This window comes from Pogona vitticeps, chromosome 4 (genome assembly GCF_051106095.1).
Source record: "Pogona vitticeps strain Pit_001003342236 chromosome 4, PviZW2.1, whole genome shotgun sequence".
Taxonomy (NCBI): domain Eukaryota; kingdom Metazoa; phylum Chordata; class Lepidosauria; order Squamata; family Agamidae; genus Pogona; species Pogona vitticeps.
Window position 1 is genome coordinate 96554276 of NC_135786.1, and position 14808 is coordinate 96569083.

The window sequence follows — 14808 nt, forward strand, 5'->3', positions numbered from 1 at the left end:
GAGTGTGCCAACAGGGCATGGGGCAACCAGGCGTCCACTCTTTCTATATTACTGAAAAGAACAAAAGGTGGCACAGATGTGTATAAAATGTGCATGTGCTAACTTACATGCAACAGGTGCACCTTTAGAAAACAGTAATGATAGTTTCAGTAAAAATATAAAAATTAGGTACTTTCCTTTCTTCCGGTTCTTTGAACTTCAGGTCTTTACACTGTGGGCAAGCTGGAAAAAATTAGACATCGGTGTTGTCCTCCACAGGGTAGATATCAGTTGCTGAAGCATGCTAAGTTGACTGATGTGAGGCTCAGGCATAGCTTAGCCAGAATCCAATTACAGTGGGGTCTCTACTTAAGAACGTCCCTACTTAAGAACAATCCAACTTAAGAACAGCTCCATTTGCTAAATTTTGCTTCTACTTGAGAACAGAAATCCAAGATAAGAACAGGAAAAAAAACCTTTCCTGCTCTTTTTTTAACCTTAGGTCATCTTAGGTTAAAAAAAATTCTCCCCATAGTGGTAGAGTACGTATTAACCAGCTTTGGTTAATGTACGAACGCACCTCTACATAACAAAGAAACAGCCAGAACGGATTAATTGGTTTTCAGTCCATTCCTATGGGAAATTTTGCTTCAACTTAAGAACATTTCAACTTAAGAACACCATTCCAAAACGGATTAAGTTCTTAAGTAGAGACCCCACTGTACTGAAGTCAATCGAAGATGCATGCACTGGCAGAATCAGTGAAGTCAGGTGCAAAATGCATCAGTGTATTCCATATTGTGAGAGAGATGTGAGACAAAGGACTGCTACAACTAAAGTACTGTCCAGATGAAGAGATGACAACGGATGTGTTGATCAAAACATCAGGCAAGATCTAAAACCAGCACATAGCAAAACAAGAAGAAGCTCAAACTGAGCGCACCAGTAGTTGACGATGAGTGTTGGAAGTGCCAAGGTACACCTCATTTTGCTCTCAAAGAGCCACACGGGGAGAAGAAGAAGCAAAGAGGGAGGGAGAGAACTTCCTGGGTTTCCTAGAACATCCTTTTTCTGCTCTGACCAATGGCAACCTACCTTCCGATCTTAGGATTACTGATCTCACTTTCTCTTCTTCAGACTTGAGTCTCTCTCCTTAGAAAATAGGCATCTTTGCTTCTAGTGGAGAAGCTGGGAGAAGCATGGCTCCTTGCATCTCCAGGAACTAGCAATTACCTGTCGTCTTTCTTAGCACAGTATCTGTACTAGTTTTCTTATCTTGGCTAAATAGGAGTCTCAGTGTCTGAGCGAGTAAAATAAAATCAAGGGAGAAGTGTGTTCCTCCAGAGATTTTGGTATTTCAGGGGAATCCACTCACCAATCAAGTGAAGAGAGCCATAGTGGGGGCCTGAACTTGGACCTTTGATCGTTTGGTTGGTTTTGTAGCACCCTGAGACCTGCTGCTGGGAGAATGTTGGGATACTGTATTAGTAAAATAAAATAAAAGGTACACTTATTATTTATGGAATACCATGACTTTTTTGAACAGTTATTGCAGATCTATATATGCCATGATTGTTCTTACCATTTTTACAACACATAAAAATATCTTCATACGCTTCTCTTCAGAGTCACGTCAGACACACACCAACAATTCTTCTTGACTGGCTTGGCAGTTTTTAAAAAGATAAGAATTTTGTTTCTTCCCTTTTAAAATACATTTTTTAAAACCCTGTCAGCAGCCATCTCAAATCTGGTGGCCTCCAGGTCAAAGCCTGGGAAAGTTGCCTTTGAGAATAGTGACTCTCAGAACCCTCCGAGCCATCAAGGCTGTGGGCCAGGCTGGCTAGGGACCGCTGAGCTCTGCTTCAGATTAATTGGACATCTCAAAAGGTCCTTCTCATCTCTAGCCAGTATAGTGGTTGTCCATGATAACTGGGGATGATGGAGGCTGCAGTCCAATGCCCTTGGGAGGCACAGGATTTGTGAAGGTGGGAGGCCCCTATTCCAAGGGTCCTGAACTGGCCTTCAGGACTAATGATCAGCTGAATAAAAAGCATCAATTATAAAGAAACTAGAACATTGTGAATAGAAATCCATGGTAACCTCCCTACTTTTCATGTTACTTCATTGTAATGGAATTTCTATCGTAAGACCCTTATTGTTAGGGACCAAAGCATGAAAAGCTATTCCATTTGGGGTCCCAACAAAGTACTGACACTTGGGTGCTGTTGGTTTCCAACCGGAAAGGGCGGCTCAAAACAAATCTCTCTCTCTCTGGTCTCCATCTGAATCTTCTAATGGCAAGGTCACAAGGGACACATGACTCATGAACAATGTGAATGGCTATTGCCCTAATATTTTTGGAGGAGTGGCCGAAGTCACTGATGGGCTGAATTACTTTCCTCCACCCTACCTGTGATTGGTGGATCCACCCAACCCTGCTTTGTTTTCTCTCCCATCCTTTGCTCAAGCCTGTGCACTCCGGGGCTGTACTTGCTGCTGACTTGACCCACAAGGGTTGCTTGCTGCTGATCAGGACTCGAGAAACAAGGTGTGTTGCCTGGAATCTTTGGGGGGGGGGGAGAGGCAGGAGGAGATGTGTTCCAGTTTCTCTTGGTGACTTTGATTTCCTATAGCACTACCATTTGCCTAATGGGAGTTCTGCAATGAGTCTATTACCAAAGAACTATCATAGATTAGGAAATATTTGGATGCTGTACCATCCCTAAACTGTGCACCCAGGTAGGACAACATGCAAAATCTAAAGAACCTTGGACTAGAATTCAAACGATATCCATGTTCTATTTTGTTGAATATGCTTTTATTGGAAAATATCCAGTATCTGCAGCTCACTCTCCTAAATAGAGGAATGAATGTATTAATTATCTCTAAACATAGATATGGTTGTTAGAAAGGCACTCAAGATTACAGTGGTTGTATGTTTAGGTTAGATGTTTTGACAACCATGCTTGAAGGTGAAAAGGTTTCTAAGATTAGATCAAAATGAAATGTATTTTCCCTTCTTTTAGCTTTTGTTTTTATGGGGGCAAAATTAATGTTTATTTCTTTTGCCTGGCTTGTATCTTTGAGATACTGTTTAAGTTCATTTCCATGTGAACATTACACATCTCGAAAACAATACGTTCATTTGCAAGTCTAAATTGAAAGTTCATCTGTAACAGATGTGGTGTGCAAATTTCTTTTTGAACATTCAGTTTAAGCACATGAATAAACATTTATTCTGCAAAGAACATTATCTTTAGAGCATAAGAATGCAATCATCTGGTGCTAAAATGCATGTGAGGCATTGCATTGTTGACTACATCCGCATGGATGGGGAGGTGAGGAATCTCTCCAAGAGACTTAAACATAAGATGAGGATAGATTTTTACCTCTATATTGTATGCCTAACAGGGCATAAAGAACCATTGTAGATAAGAAATCATTAGAAGAGGAAAAATCTTTAAATGCTGATATTGTGTGAATGTCAGACCGAGAGGTTCCCTCACCGAGACTTTGCAAATTACTTTATTTTTTATTGTAGTTGGTATAAAGGACTTAAGCAAAATATTATTTTGAAGTCTGATCTATCAAGCACAGTTGTCTGCATGAATCATGACTTTCCAACATTCATGCTTCATCTCTAACAATGGGTATAGTAGAGACTGTGTGGACTGGGCACACCTCACCCCAAAAGTTCAGGGGCCCCCTCAGTCATAAATTGTCTACAGTGTTTTCTGCAACAATTGGGACTTATTACTGCAACACTGATTAGTTTTGTCGGCCTTAGCAATTCCTTGTTGTGGCCAGTAATTCTCATGCGTGAGAGAGCTTTCCCCAGCTAGCAACTGGATGGAAGTTTATGAGAGTAACTTGAAGATGTCAGGGCTTGTTGTTGAAATCATGTCTAGGTGAATGGTGGCTCTCCTCATGCAGCACTGAGGGAGATATAGAACAGATGGGGAAGGGTAAAAGTTCATTTGCCCACTTGTTTACTTGGAAGCTGCTTGGGAAAGGGCAAAAAGGGAGACAGGGCAGGGTATATTCTTAAATGAGGCCACATGTGAAGGAAATGGTGATATTGTACTCTATATGAGGTGGGAAGCTGGAAACACTGGAGAATGTGGCGGCCATGCTAGTTCCACACATTTTCCTCAAGGGGAGTGGCAGGTGGTGCCCCTGTAAGAAAAGGAGAAGTACCAAAAGAGGCTATGGCAAGACATTTGAGAAGAACAAACACCACCACGAGTTTAGAGTTATCAATTCCAAATTATTAACTGGACATTGGTGTAAACTGAGAGTTTCCTGAAGAGAAGAAAGATTTCAAAGGCCCATTTACCCTTAAAGACCAATATATTTATTATGACTTAAGTTCCTGAAGTCTCAAGGCATTATCATCACATTCATGTATTGGTCTAAATTAAAATTGTTAGTCATACAGCGTTGTGTAGTGCTCAGATTTGCCTAATGAGAACAGCTACTATATTTATTGATATCATCTCTTGGCTTCCATTTTGGAATATTATAGGATGATATGCTCTTGTTCTACAGAATTTCATATGACCAGACTATTATATCACAAACCTCTCACATGTATGCGCTCATTTCTTCTTTTCATTCTTCTCTCTCCTTGTCTTTCTCTTTGTTCCTCTCTGGTTTGATGTTTGGTCAAATTCAACATTTATTGGCCTCCTGATCTATGCTGCTGGAAGAAAACAAGCACACAAAGTCCTACCCACAAACACTGCCCCAAAATACTGTATTTAGCTGCCTGAAAATTGTGTTTTCCTCCTTTCCATGTACAGGAGCTGTGTGGCTTCCATGTACAGGACTTGTGTGGCTGACTCATTTAACTCTAGCAACTGGAAAGCATGGCTGGCCACAACTGAGGCCAGTGGGCTAGTTTGCAGGTGACACATATACTTCTGTTCTCCAAGAGAGGGAAACGTCCGAGGGGTGGGGGTTTCAGGAGGAACAGGTGAAGGGCTACCACGACATGTGATGCCAAAGGTTCTTCCTCTTTCTTCCTCCTTGCTCCCCACCTACCATTCCCATCCACCAGGAACAAAATGTGCAAATCCTATGTGTATGGGTAAAATCCAGTGGACATAAGTTAAAATTGCCATACAGTATTATTTTGGGGGTTTTATTAAGAAGATCAACAGGACAAATTTAACCTAAGCAGGTTGGATTTTAAGGCATGTAGGTGGTATTCACATGTTCCACACTTCCTTTAACCTGTAGGGCCAGCAGAAGCAAAGTGGTTTTTTTGGGGGGGTGGGAGCATGCCCTTCCTTTCCCTAGCATTGTGGGCAGGTTCAAAGAAATGCTGTATCATTCAGCTCAGTCCATAACAGGGTAAACTCACACATTAGAGAAAAGCAAACTCCAGTTTATTCCCCAAGGTGAATGTTTAATAGTGATCTGAAGCTATTTCAGCTTGCTAATTAGTGATCCTGATGATGTGTATCAGATCTATATTTTATGTTATAAGACTTATGTTTAAAATATGTTCACTTTAATCATCATTGTTATTATCCTTCAGCTTGTGGTTTCGGGCCACTGCCTTTGCTCCTTGCTTTCTAGAAATAGACAGGAAAAACAAAAATAAAACATTCAGGTTCACAATTTTTTTTCTAATGTTCACCTTTCCCAGAGAGACAAGTTTAGTTTAAAGGTTGCCTTTCAGAACAGAGCTGCTCATTACATACGCTATGAGTCAGAGAGAAAGACCTCAACAACACAGAGAGCAGCTCACACGAAATCCCTGTTTATCACACCCCATTTAATAAAACAGCACCCACATGTTGTACTTAAGTTTTAATTAGAGGTGAGACAAGTCAATATACCCACAGGAGAAAGAGCGACCACACCTACTGCACTGATACCTCAACAGAACACTTGAGGAGGATCCCAAGTGAATGACATTTCCCTGGCAGCCTGAGGTGAAACAGGATCTGTCCCATCCCCCTCTTCTTCCCATACTGGGGATCTTTAGTTTCTTAGAGGCATCTGATTGCTCACTGCCTTGTATTGATGGTGGCAACCCTAAATGTCAGGCAGCTCCTCCTGGGCTGTACCCTGGTCTGATTCATTTCTTTCATCACACCCTTTACAATCTCCTCATTTATCTTGCTGACATAATGGCTTGTTTTTCACAGGGCTCTCGGTTTCCATTGGCTCTTGCATCTAACATTCAGCACTGGGGTTTCACTGCTAATTGCTCACTAATTTTTTAAGTATCTGAACTTGCCGAGAAGGTGTTGGGGGACACAAGTGACACACAATTCTTTTGTACTCCTAAGGCAAGGGTGAAGAATAGGTTGTCTTCCAGATGTTGGGCTTCTGTCTTATACACTCTCACCGTGAACTATACTGGCGAGCGCTGGTGAGAGTTGCAGTTGAGTAACAGCTGGAGGGACACATATTTCCCCACCCCTGTTCTATGGGAGTAACTGGAGTAAAACTCACGTGAAGTTCTTGGTCACAACTCGATAGTTGAGAAAGTTGACTCCTTTTCATCATATCAGGTTGCTCTCTGTTGATTTAACCACAGATGATATTTCTGATTTTGATATTTATTTATCCTGGAAAACAATATTCCCTACCCTGCGGCCCATGTATAAGAGTGTTACAAACAAAAGCTTCACTGTCCATGGTAGGACAGAATTCGCTTCTTGCATACAAGCATAATGACACAATATATTAGTTAGTCTTTAAAGTACTGTTCAGCAGTTTATGGATTGCATGTGAAACACATATGGTTTCACAAGAAGGAAAGTGGCCGACCAAAGAGCCCCCCCCCTGCCGAAATTACTCACATGTCTGTGTTCCTTGTAAAACAGAACATTGAACTTACTTCTGTTCTACTATCTCACATTAAATAAGGGCTATCATTCCTGCTGAGGACCCATTGTTAACCTAACACAGATGCCCAAATCACTGCTAAGTGCAAAAAGAATTAAGCAGTCTTTCTAATTCAAAAGGTCAAAATACAGGTTAATTCCTCCCATTCTACAACAGGATCCTTCCTCCTGAAAGTATAGCAGTAGAATTTTGCACTGAACACTGCACCTCAGATTAAGCAGGAGCCACCTTTTTAACTATGATGCTGACAGTTTCGCAGGCCCTGGTAAACAGCATCCCCCTCGATGCCATGAGGACAGTCAACAATATTGACACAAATGCTCTCTTATGGAGAGGACAGTTGATATGTAAGGATACTGAATGAGTGCTCTAGAAATTGTGTGGTTGCGCTCATGATGAATGGCTATGGCAAGACTGGCACCTAGGAGGTAATCGAATATGGAAGAAGAGGCACTGGTCTTTCTTACCGTCTTCCTTCCTTCCTTGTCAATTCAACATGTTGCAAGGGTTGTATAGTGTTTTGCTTTTAGTATGCTGGTAATAAAGCATGTTTTACAGAAATAAGAAAAAGTTGTTGGACAACAATTGTTCCTTTTTATTTTGTGGTAAGAACAAGACAGGGTGAGAAAACAGAAGAAGGTTGCTTTTGGAAAGTAATATTTGGTATGCATGCGCATGCATACACATGTATACACAATTCTTTGTATAGTTGATTGCACAAGAAAATTCTCACATGGAAGCACTGTCTATTTTTGAAATTATGAGATCTGTGCCCTGAGCAGAATAATATCAGAATCAGACATACCAAAGCAAGATCTATGCCAATGTAATAATAACCATGTGCTGTCAAGTCAGTCCTGATTTATGGCAACCCTTTTCAGGCTTTTCTATCTAGAGAACACTCAGAAGTAGTTTACCCTTCCCTTCTTCTTGGGAATGCCCTGGCACTATTCAGCTTGCCCAAGGCCACACAGGCTGGCTCTACTTGCAGGAGGCACAGTGGGGAATCAAACTCCCAGCCTCTGGCTCAAATTACTGAACTATCTAGCCAGCTCATGTCAATGTGAATCCTAATAATTCTGTAAGAAACAAATGAAAAAGAGTGTAAGTTCCTTAATGTGAACCAAGATGTGGTGTTGCTCTCTAAGAATGTGCGACAGAGATTTTGATTGTTTCACTGCACAGAGGATGCTGTGAATCATAACAATCATGATTCCTAAGACCGATTCCCTGAAACTACAGCATTCTTGAAACATGCTGTTTAGTTGTTGCTAAAATATTCAGGGGGGGGGGGAATAACAGTACACCAATGCCTCAATAGTCAGCAAGTATTGGCAAACTATATCAACCACTGTACGCCCTTTTCTCTGTGGCTTTTGTGGCCATTCTTTGCAGTGAAGAGCATTTTGAAACTCTGTTCCCTTTCCATCATTCCTGCACTGAAATGTTTATTCAAATAGACATTATCCATTTGTTTTTTCACTACTAAAGGCATTACCAACAACAGAGGGTTGCAGATGAATAAGTGAAAAACATTTACTCCAGGAAAGCTTCTGCTAGATCCCAGTGATTCCTGTCCATGGAAAGAGCCGTTATGTCCATGGGGATAGCCAACTTGGATACCAAATCCTGATTTTTCATGCAAGGCCACCATCATTCACACTTTCTATATAATATTGAAACTTTTCTCTAAAACCCAAAATTGAGAAGAAAATGATAATATGGCCAGTGAGTCTCCATTTTGAATCTAAGATAAGTTTGTATTATTGAAATCAATTGCCAAAATCCTGCTGCTTAGAGTAGTAAATTACACTACATTAGACCCACTAATTACTGGGGATTTGGTGAGTCAACTCCTCCATACGATCCATGGATTCAAATGGGTCTACTTTAGCTCCAGTTTACTGTGCTAAAGTAAATCACAATAGGTATGACCTTTCAAATCAATGAAACTTGCTCAGGAGTCAACTCATCAAATCCCAGTGGCTAGTGCAATTTACTACACTAAGAGACAGGATTTTGGCCAATATGTCTTAAGATCCAATGCAGTCATGGAACTAAGATAGATGGAGATCACTGTGTGTGCCAGTCTTGCTACAGGTGAATGCTGTGCACAGGACAGAATCTGGACAAGAAATAAACCACTCATTCCAGTCATTCTCATCCATATTATAGGCGGATTTCAAGCAAACCTCTGTGAATGTCATGTGTGAAAACACCCTCTGATGCCACGTGAAATCAAGATAGTCAAGCTTGTCAGGCAGATGGAATAGTAATTGCCTGTATGTGTGCCACCTGAAAGATAGTGAATGAGCAGAGATTTTAATTATCATAAACTGTATTACATTAAGTAGCCAGTCTACAGAAGGACCTGATGGCCTAGTTACAGTTTAGAATCATGCTCTTACCCCTGGTTGCTGTCATGTCAAGATTATGCTTTATTTTCCTAACTGTTCTATAAAACACATGGATATTAAATATTTATGTTCCAAATTTTATTCACAATTGGAACTCTCCCCCATATCCTTGGACCCGGGATATTCTGGGGTAAGTTTCAGTTACGTGTCTGATAACAAAGTTGCTGTAATGAAATCATGCTTTGCTTAGACCAGTTCCTTGTGCTTTCCTGGGTTCCTTAGGAGTCAAACACCTGCCTTTCCAGCCCTTTATTATAGCCATCTTCTCAATTACACACACAAAAGACTAGATGGCCTCAGTCAATGGCAGAATATGTTATGTACTGATATGCCTTAATCTAATAATTGGGGGGAAATTTTCACCACTACCTCTGTGACATCCCTTTCATTCACTATAACTTCAACAGCCTAGTCACTAATATTCCATTCACTTTTGTTTGTTTGTTTGTTTGTTGTTCTTTGTTTTGTCTCAAGATGGAGAGGTATCACTTCTTTGCGTTTCTGCTCTGTGGGGTCTTTGTGTCAAGAGGTCTCAGCCTTCCCTACAGGAATTTTTCCATCGATTGTGAAACAATGGTGACAGATCACGAGGTTAAGCCACAAGAATCTCCGTCACCCTATCGTATTTCTTTACCATCAGAACGATACGATCCAGGGAGAGAAGTGAAAGGTATGTTATATATATTTCCTCTTGTTTCCTCTCTGTCTTTCTATAACCCACCATACCCTTATTCAGATCATCCTTTTTAAAAAACTAAACAAAACTAAACAATTCAAGATAATGTTTTTTATTAGATGAAGCCGTTGTAATAAAGTATGGATTGATGGGTATAATATCTGTTATTTCATAATCATAAAATAAATTGGATAACCCCATATTTCCACAGTTTTGTACAGAGTGCATGCAAAAAATAAGTTTTCTGAATCTCCCATAAATGTTCATGAATGAGGCAGTGTGATTGCACAACAAATTGTACTGTATTGATTTTACTGAAATTACAGCAATGGGAACTGAATAATGGGTGATCCAATGTATGTTGGAATATATGAGTTTTTAAGAAGTAAAAAGTAAAGGTCCCCCTTGACAATTGTTCAGTTGGGGGCCCACTCTAGGGGGTGGTGCTCATCCCCGTTTCCAAGCTGTAGAGCCAGTGTTTGTCTGTAGACAGTTTCCGTGGTCACGTGGCCAGTGCGACTAGATACAGAACGCTGTTACCTTCCCACCATGGTGGTACCTATTTATCTACTCGCATTTGCATGCTTTCAAACTGCTACGTTGGCAGGAGCTGGGACAAGCGACAGGAGCTCACTCCGTTTCACGGATTTGATCTGACCTTGCAGCACAGAGGCTTCTGCAGTTTAACTCACAGCACCACCATGTCCCTCCCTTTTAAGAAGTACTGAATCCCAGATGCATACCCACTAATGAGTCTTGTGTCTGTTTTTCCAGTAAACATTGAAGGACCATCAGATGGTGCTGGATTCAAATGGTTTATGCTACAGGCCAGAGACATTGATGAAAACATCCCTGCTGGTTCATTTCTAATCACAGATGCAAACACACAGACGTTTGACTGCTACAACTTGTCGGTATGTGTTTGTTGTTTTAAGCTTGTTGAAACTAGTTTTATACATTAGATAGGCAGCTGAATGGCAGAGGATTCTCCTCATGCTGGAAAATGAAATCCTTGTCTGAATAACCTGAAAGTGAGACATTACAATTACAGTCAGTCCTCGACTTACGAACTTAATCCATTCTGGGACAGCGTTTGTAAGTTGAAAAGTTCGCAAGTCGATTTCCCATTTCCCATAGGAATGCACTGAAACCCCATTAATCCGTTCCGGCCAAATAAAAAAAACATACTGTAGAAAAAAAAGGGACCAAACACTGCAAACCCCATGGGCCTGCAAAAACCAACCCCACCAGCCCAATCCCACTCTGCAAAAGAAAATGTTAAAAAGGAAAAAGCAGCATGTTACCTCCATCGCCACTGCCGGGCCAGGACTGCTCTGGAGCAGCCCTTTGGGAGAAGCCGCGGGGCGAGGGAGAAAGGCGATCCAGCCTTTCTCTCCCCCCCCCCACGCTCGGGAGCAGCCCTTCTGGAGAAGCCGTGGGGTGGGAGAGAAAGGCGATCCAGCCTCTCTTCCCCCCCCCCACGCTCAGGAGCAGCCCCGGTAGGAGCGGCGGAGGGCCAGGCCTGGCAGCAGCAGTGAACAAAGACATCAGGGAAGCCGGGAAGCCTCTGGCAGCAGCGATCATGGCGGCGGGGTGGCCCGGGAGGCTGAGCCAGGTCCTGGGAACTCCCTCGAGTTCCGGGAAGAAGAAGGCAGGGGCGTGAGAAGGAGGGTACTGAACGAGAGCAGATGTTGGGGGTCGCAAAATCTCAATGGAGTGGGCCACCCTCTCACCTGTCTGCTTACTCTTGAGTAAACCCCTCAGCCCTGAACTGAGGGTCGCTCGCCAGAAAACCCACCAAAGATTGTGCTGCAACAGGCACCACATGCAAGGCATCGTGTGGTGTACATGTGGGGGGAAGGGGCAGCACCGCTGGGGCAAAGGGGGATGTGGGGGGGGAAGTCCCGCCGGTGAGGCGCTCACGAAGCAGAAGCAGCTTCACCTCCCGCTGAGCCGCCCTTTTCCTAACCGTTGGGGCAAAAGAGCTACAAAGAAGCAGCCTCTTTGCCACCAACAGTTTGAATTTCCCGCCCTTTTCCCCTGCCTTTTTCCAGTTTGTAACACGAGGCTCAGTTTGCAAATTGAGGGAATATTTTCTTATGAGAGCGGTTTGTAAGTCAAAATGTTCGTAACTAGGGCCGTTTGTAAGTTGAGGGTTGACTGTTCTGCTCAAACAGAAAAAATGGATTCAAGTAGAATTGTAAAGTTTAGGGGAATTCAAACAGGGCTGATGTTCCCCGTCTGTCCATACTGCATAGCAACTTTGGTTCTCAGGTCACGGTATGATCCCTGTTGAATCCTAAAAGGTTATGGTGGTGGTACCTGAAGTTCCTCAAAGAATCAGACATCTGTTGGATCCCTCCTCACTGCCTCATCCATTGGCACAAAGACATGCAACAACAGTAATTGGAATTATGGACAACTTTGTTAGCCTTAACAAGACAAGATATATAGTGGGGTCTTGACTTGAGAACTTAATCCGTATTGGAAGGCGGTTCTCAAGTCAAAAAGTTCTCAGGTCAAATCTGCATTTCCCGTAGGAATTCATTGAAAACCATTTGATCCGTATCTGCTCTTTTCCGTCCATAGAAACTAATGGGAAGCTGCTATTCCGCCTTTGACCACTAGAGGGGGATATTTTGTTTCTTTTTTTCTTAGGTCAACAAAGGTTCAGGGAAGGCAGGGAAAATACAGTCCAGGCAGTACAGTACCAGGCGGTCCGAAGACTGTCTCCCAATCCACTCTCTAAACGCTGGGAGGAGTGAGGAAGCAGACAGGCACCCTTTTCACTGGCCAACAGTTAACTGAAAGTTCAAATTTTGCACTTTCCCTGCCTCCCACGTGGTTTTTTTTAGTTCTTAACTCAAATCTAAGTACTTAAGTCAAGTCAATATTTTCCTATGAGAGCGGTTCTTAAGTCAAAATGTTCTTAACTCGAGCCGTTCTTAAGTCAAGACCCCACTGTATAGCAAGGAAGCAGCATATCAAACAGCTGAGATCAGACATCCATCCTCAAACCAATGAATATGTGTGCCAGACTTAAATTGGCCAATCCTACCCTGGTGCATCTTCCGCCATTTAGCACACCCAGTCTTTTCTTACTGACTTTCTCTGACACTGAGGTTTTCACTCTCCCACATTGAACAGAATAAAGTTCTAGAGTGAAAGGGAATCTCCCCAGGCTTCATTTCCATTTTGAACTGGTCAATACAGATATTTAATGGTTGTTGTGGGTTTTTCTGGCTCTTTGGCCGTGTTCTGAAGGCTGTTCTTCCTAACGTTTCGCCAGTCTCTGTGGCCGACAGATATTTAGTTTGGACAATTCACTTATCATCCTCTAGGTGATAAGTGAATTGGGTGCTGCTCACCAACCTGACTGGACACCCCCATTACCAGCAATGAAGGGAAGTCCACTTCGGTTTTGCTTCATTGAGTGCGATGCCAGGGAATATAGATGGGATTAAGTGTTACCCAGTAAGCTATTTAGCTACAACAGTCAGAAAATGTGAGGTTAAAAATCAGATTGCTGTCCTGGATTCGTCCTTCTCTTCCAAAAAGTGGAAGAAAACAGAGCCACGGAAAACAAAAGAAGCATATCGAGAAAATATGGGAAGTGATTGAAATGTATACTTTTTCAGGTGTGCTGAATGTATGTCCAAGACAAAAGGAAATTGAAAGAGGGGATGTATTTTACAATTGGTCTCAGTTTCTTGATAGTGTTGGAATAACTTAGATTCAAACCAAAACATAATTGTAAGTTGAAAGCTAGAGGGTAATCAAACAGTTACAAAAAAATTAGAAAGTTGATTTTTTTTAATTGAAAAATGAATAGATTAGATGCTTGTATACTTAATATGAATAGATTGGATCCCTAGTAGTTTAAAAATAAAATTAAAAACAGAGGGCATAAAAAAAGGTTTTGCTTTCTTCACCCACTAGATGAAAATTAATTTGCTGAAGCCTTTATGCAGACTTTTGAAAAATGAATTAGTGCCAGCTTGTAAAAGTTAGGTATCCAGGTATAGGATTTAAGCCCTACCTGCCAGGATCTGCTGTTCTTGATATTCTATTGACTTTTTTTCTAAGACCGATGCTTTTCCAAGTAATTTCTCCTGAAACAAATAGTAACAGCACGGTGCAGAGGGTCTGCTGAAGTGAAGTGACACAAAGGGTTTGACTCTATAGCAGGAAAAATGTGAATGGCTCTACTGTGAAGTTGCATCAGGAAATTAGGTTTCCCCAAGTTAATGTGCTTCAGCTGACCACACAAGAATCAGCAGAGAGATGGGAGGAAATTAGTGTTGCTTGCAGCATGTTAACTGTTTTGAATTCTCTCCTCCCAGCACTTGGTACCTGAGTTTGCTAGTTTCCGTCTTCCCTTCCTATTTCATTCTGTCTCCTTCCTTCTTTCTGTTTTTTCTTTTTCTTTTAAAGGCTTGCTACCTTAGTACAGGTAGGTAACCAAAAGAAGAGGGAGAGTGAAGAATCAGTAAAGAGAGAGGAGGATATTATCAGTCAGCCTTGTTTCCAGCCTGTTAAGGTAGCGCTGCTCTAACTGTGCTTCCTGCAAATCTGGATGGCCACAGCAGAACTACTGTTTTAAATAAGACTGACTGATAATTTCCTGTCTGCTTTCTGCCAGTTTTTTGCTCCTTTTCCACATACCTCTCTTTGGCCACCTAGTGATTCTACAGCTGTTGATGAGTCCAAGCAGGCTAACATATAATCAATTATCATAACTGGTAGACAAGAAGCTTTATCTATTGTGCAGTTTACATTTGAAGAAGCAAACTGAAGAAATGTGTCATATTCTCACAGCTATGTTTAATGTTTCAGAATTCGGCATTAATTCACATGGACTCAAATGAG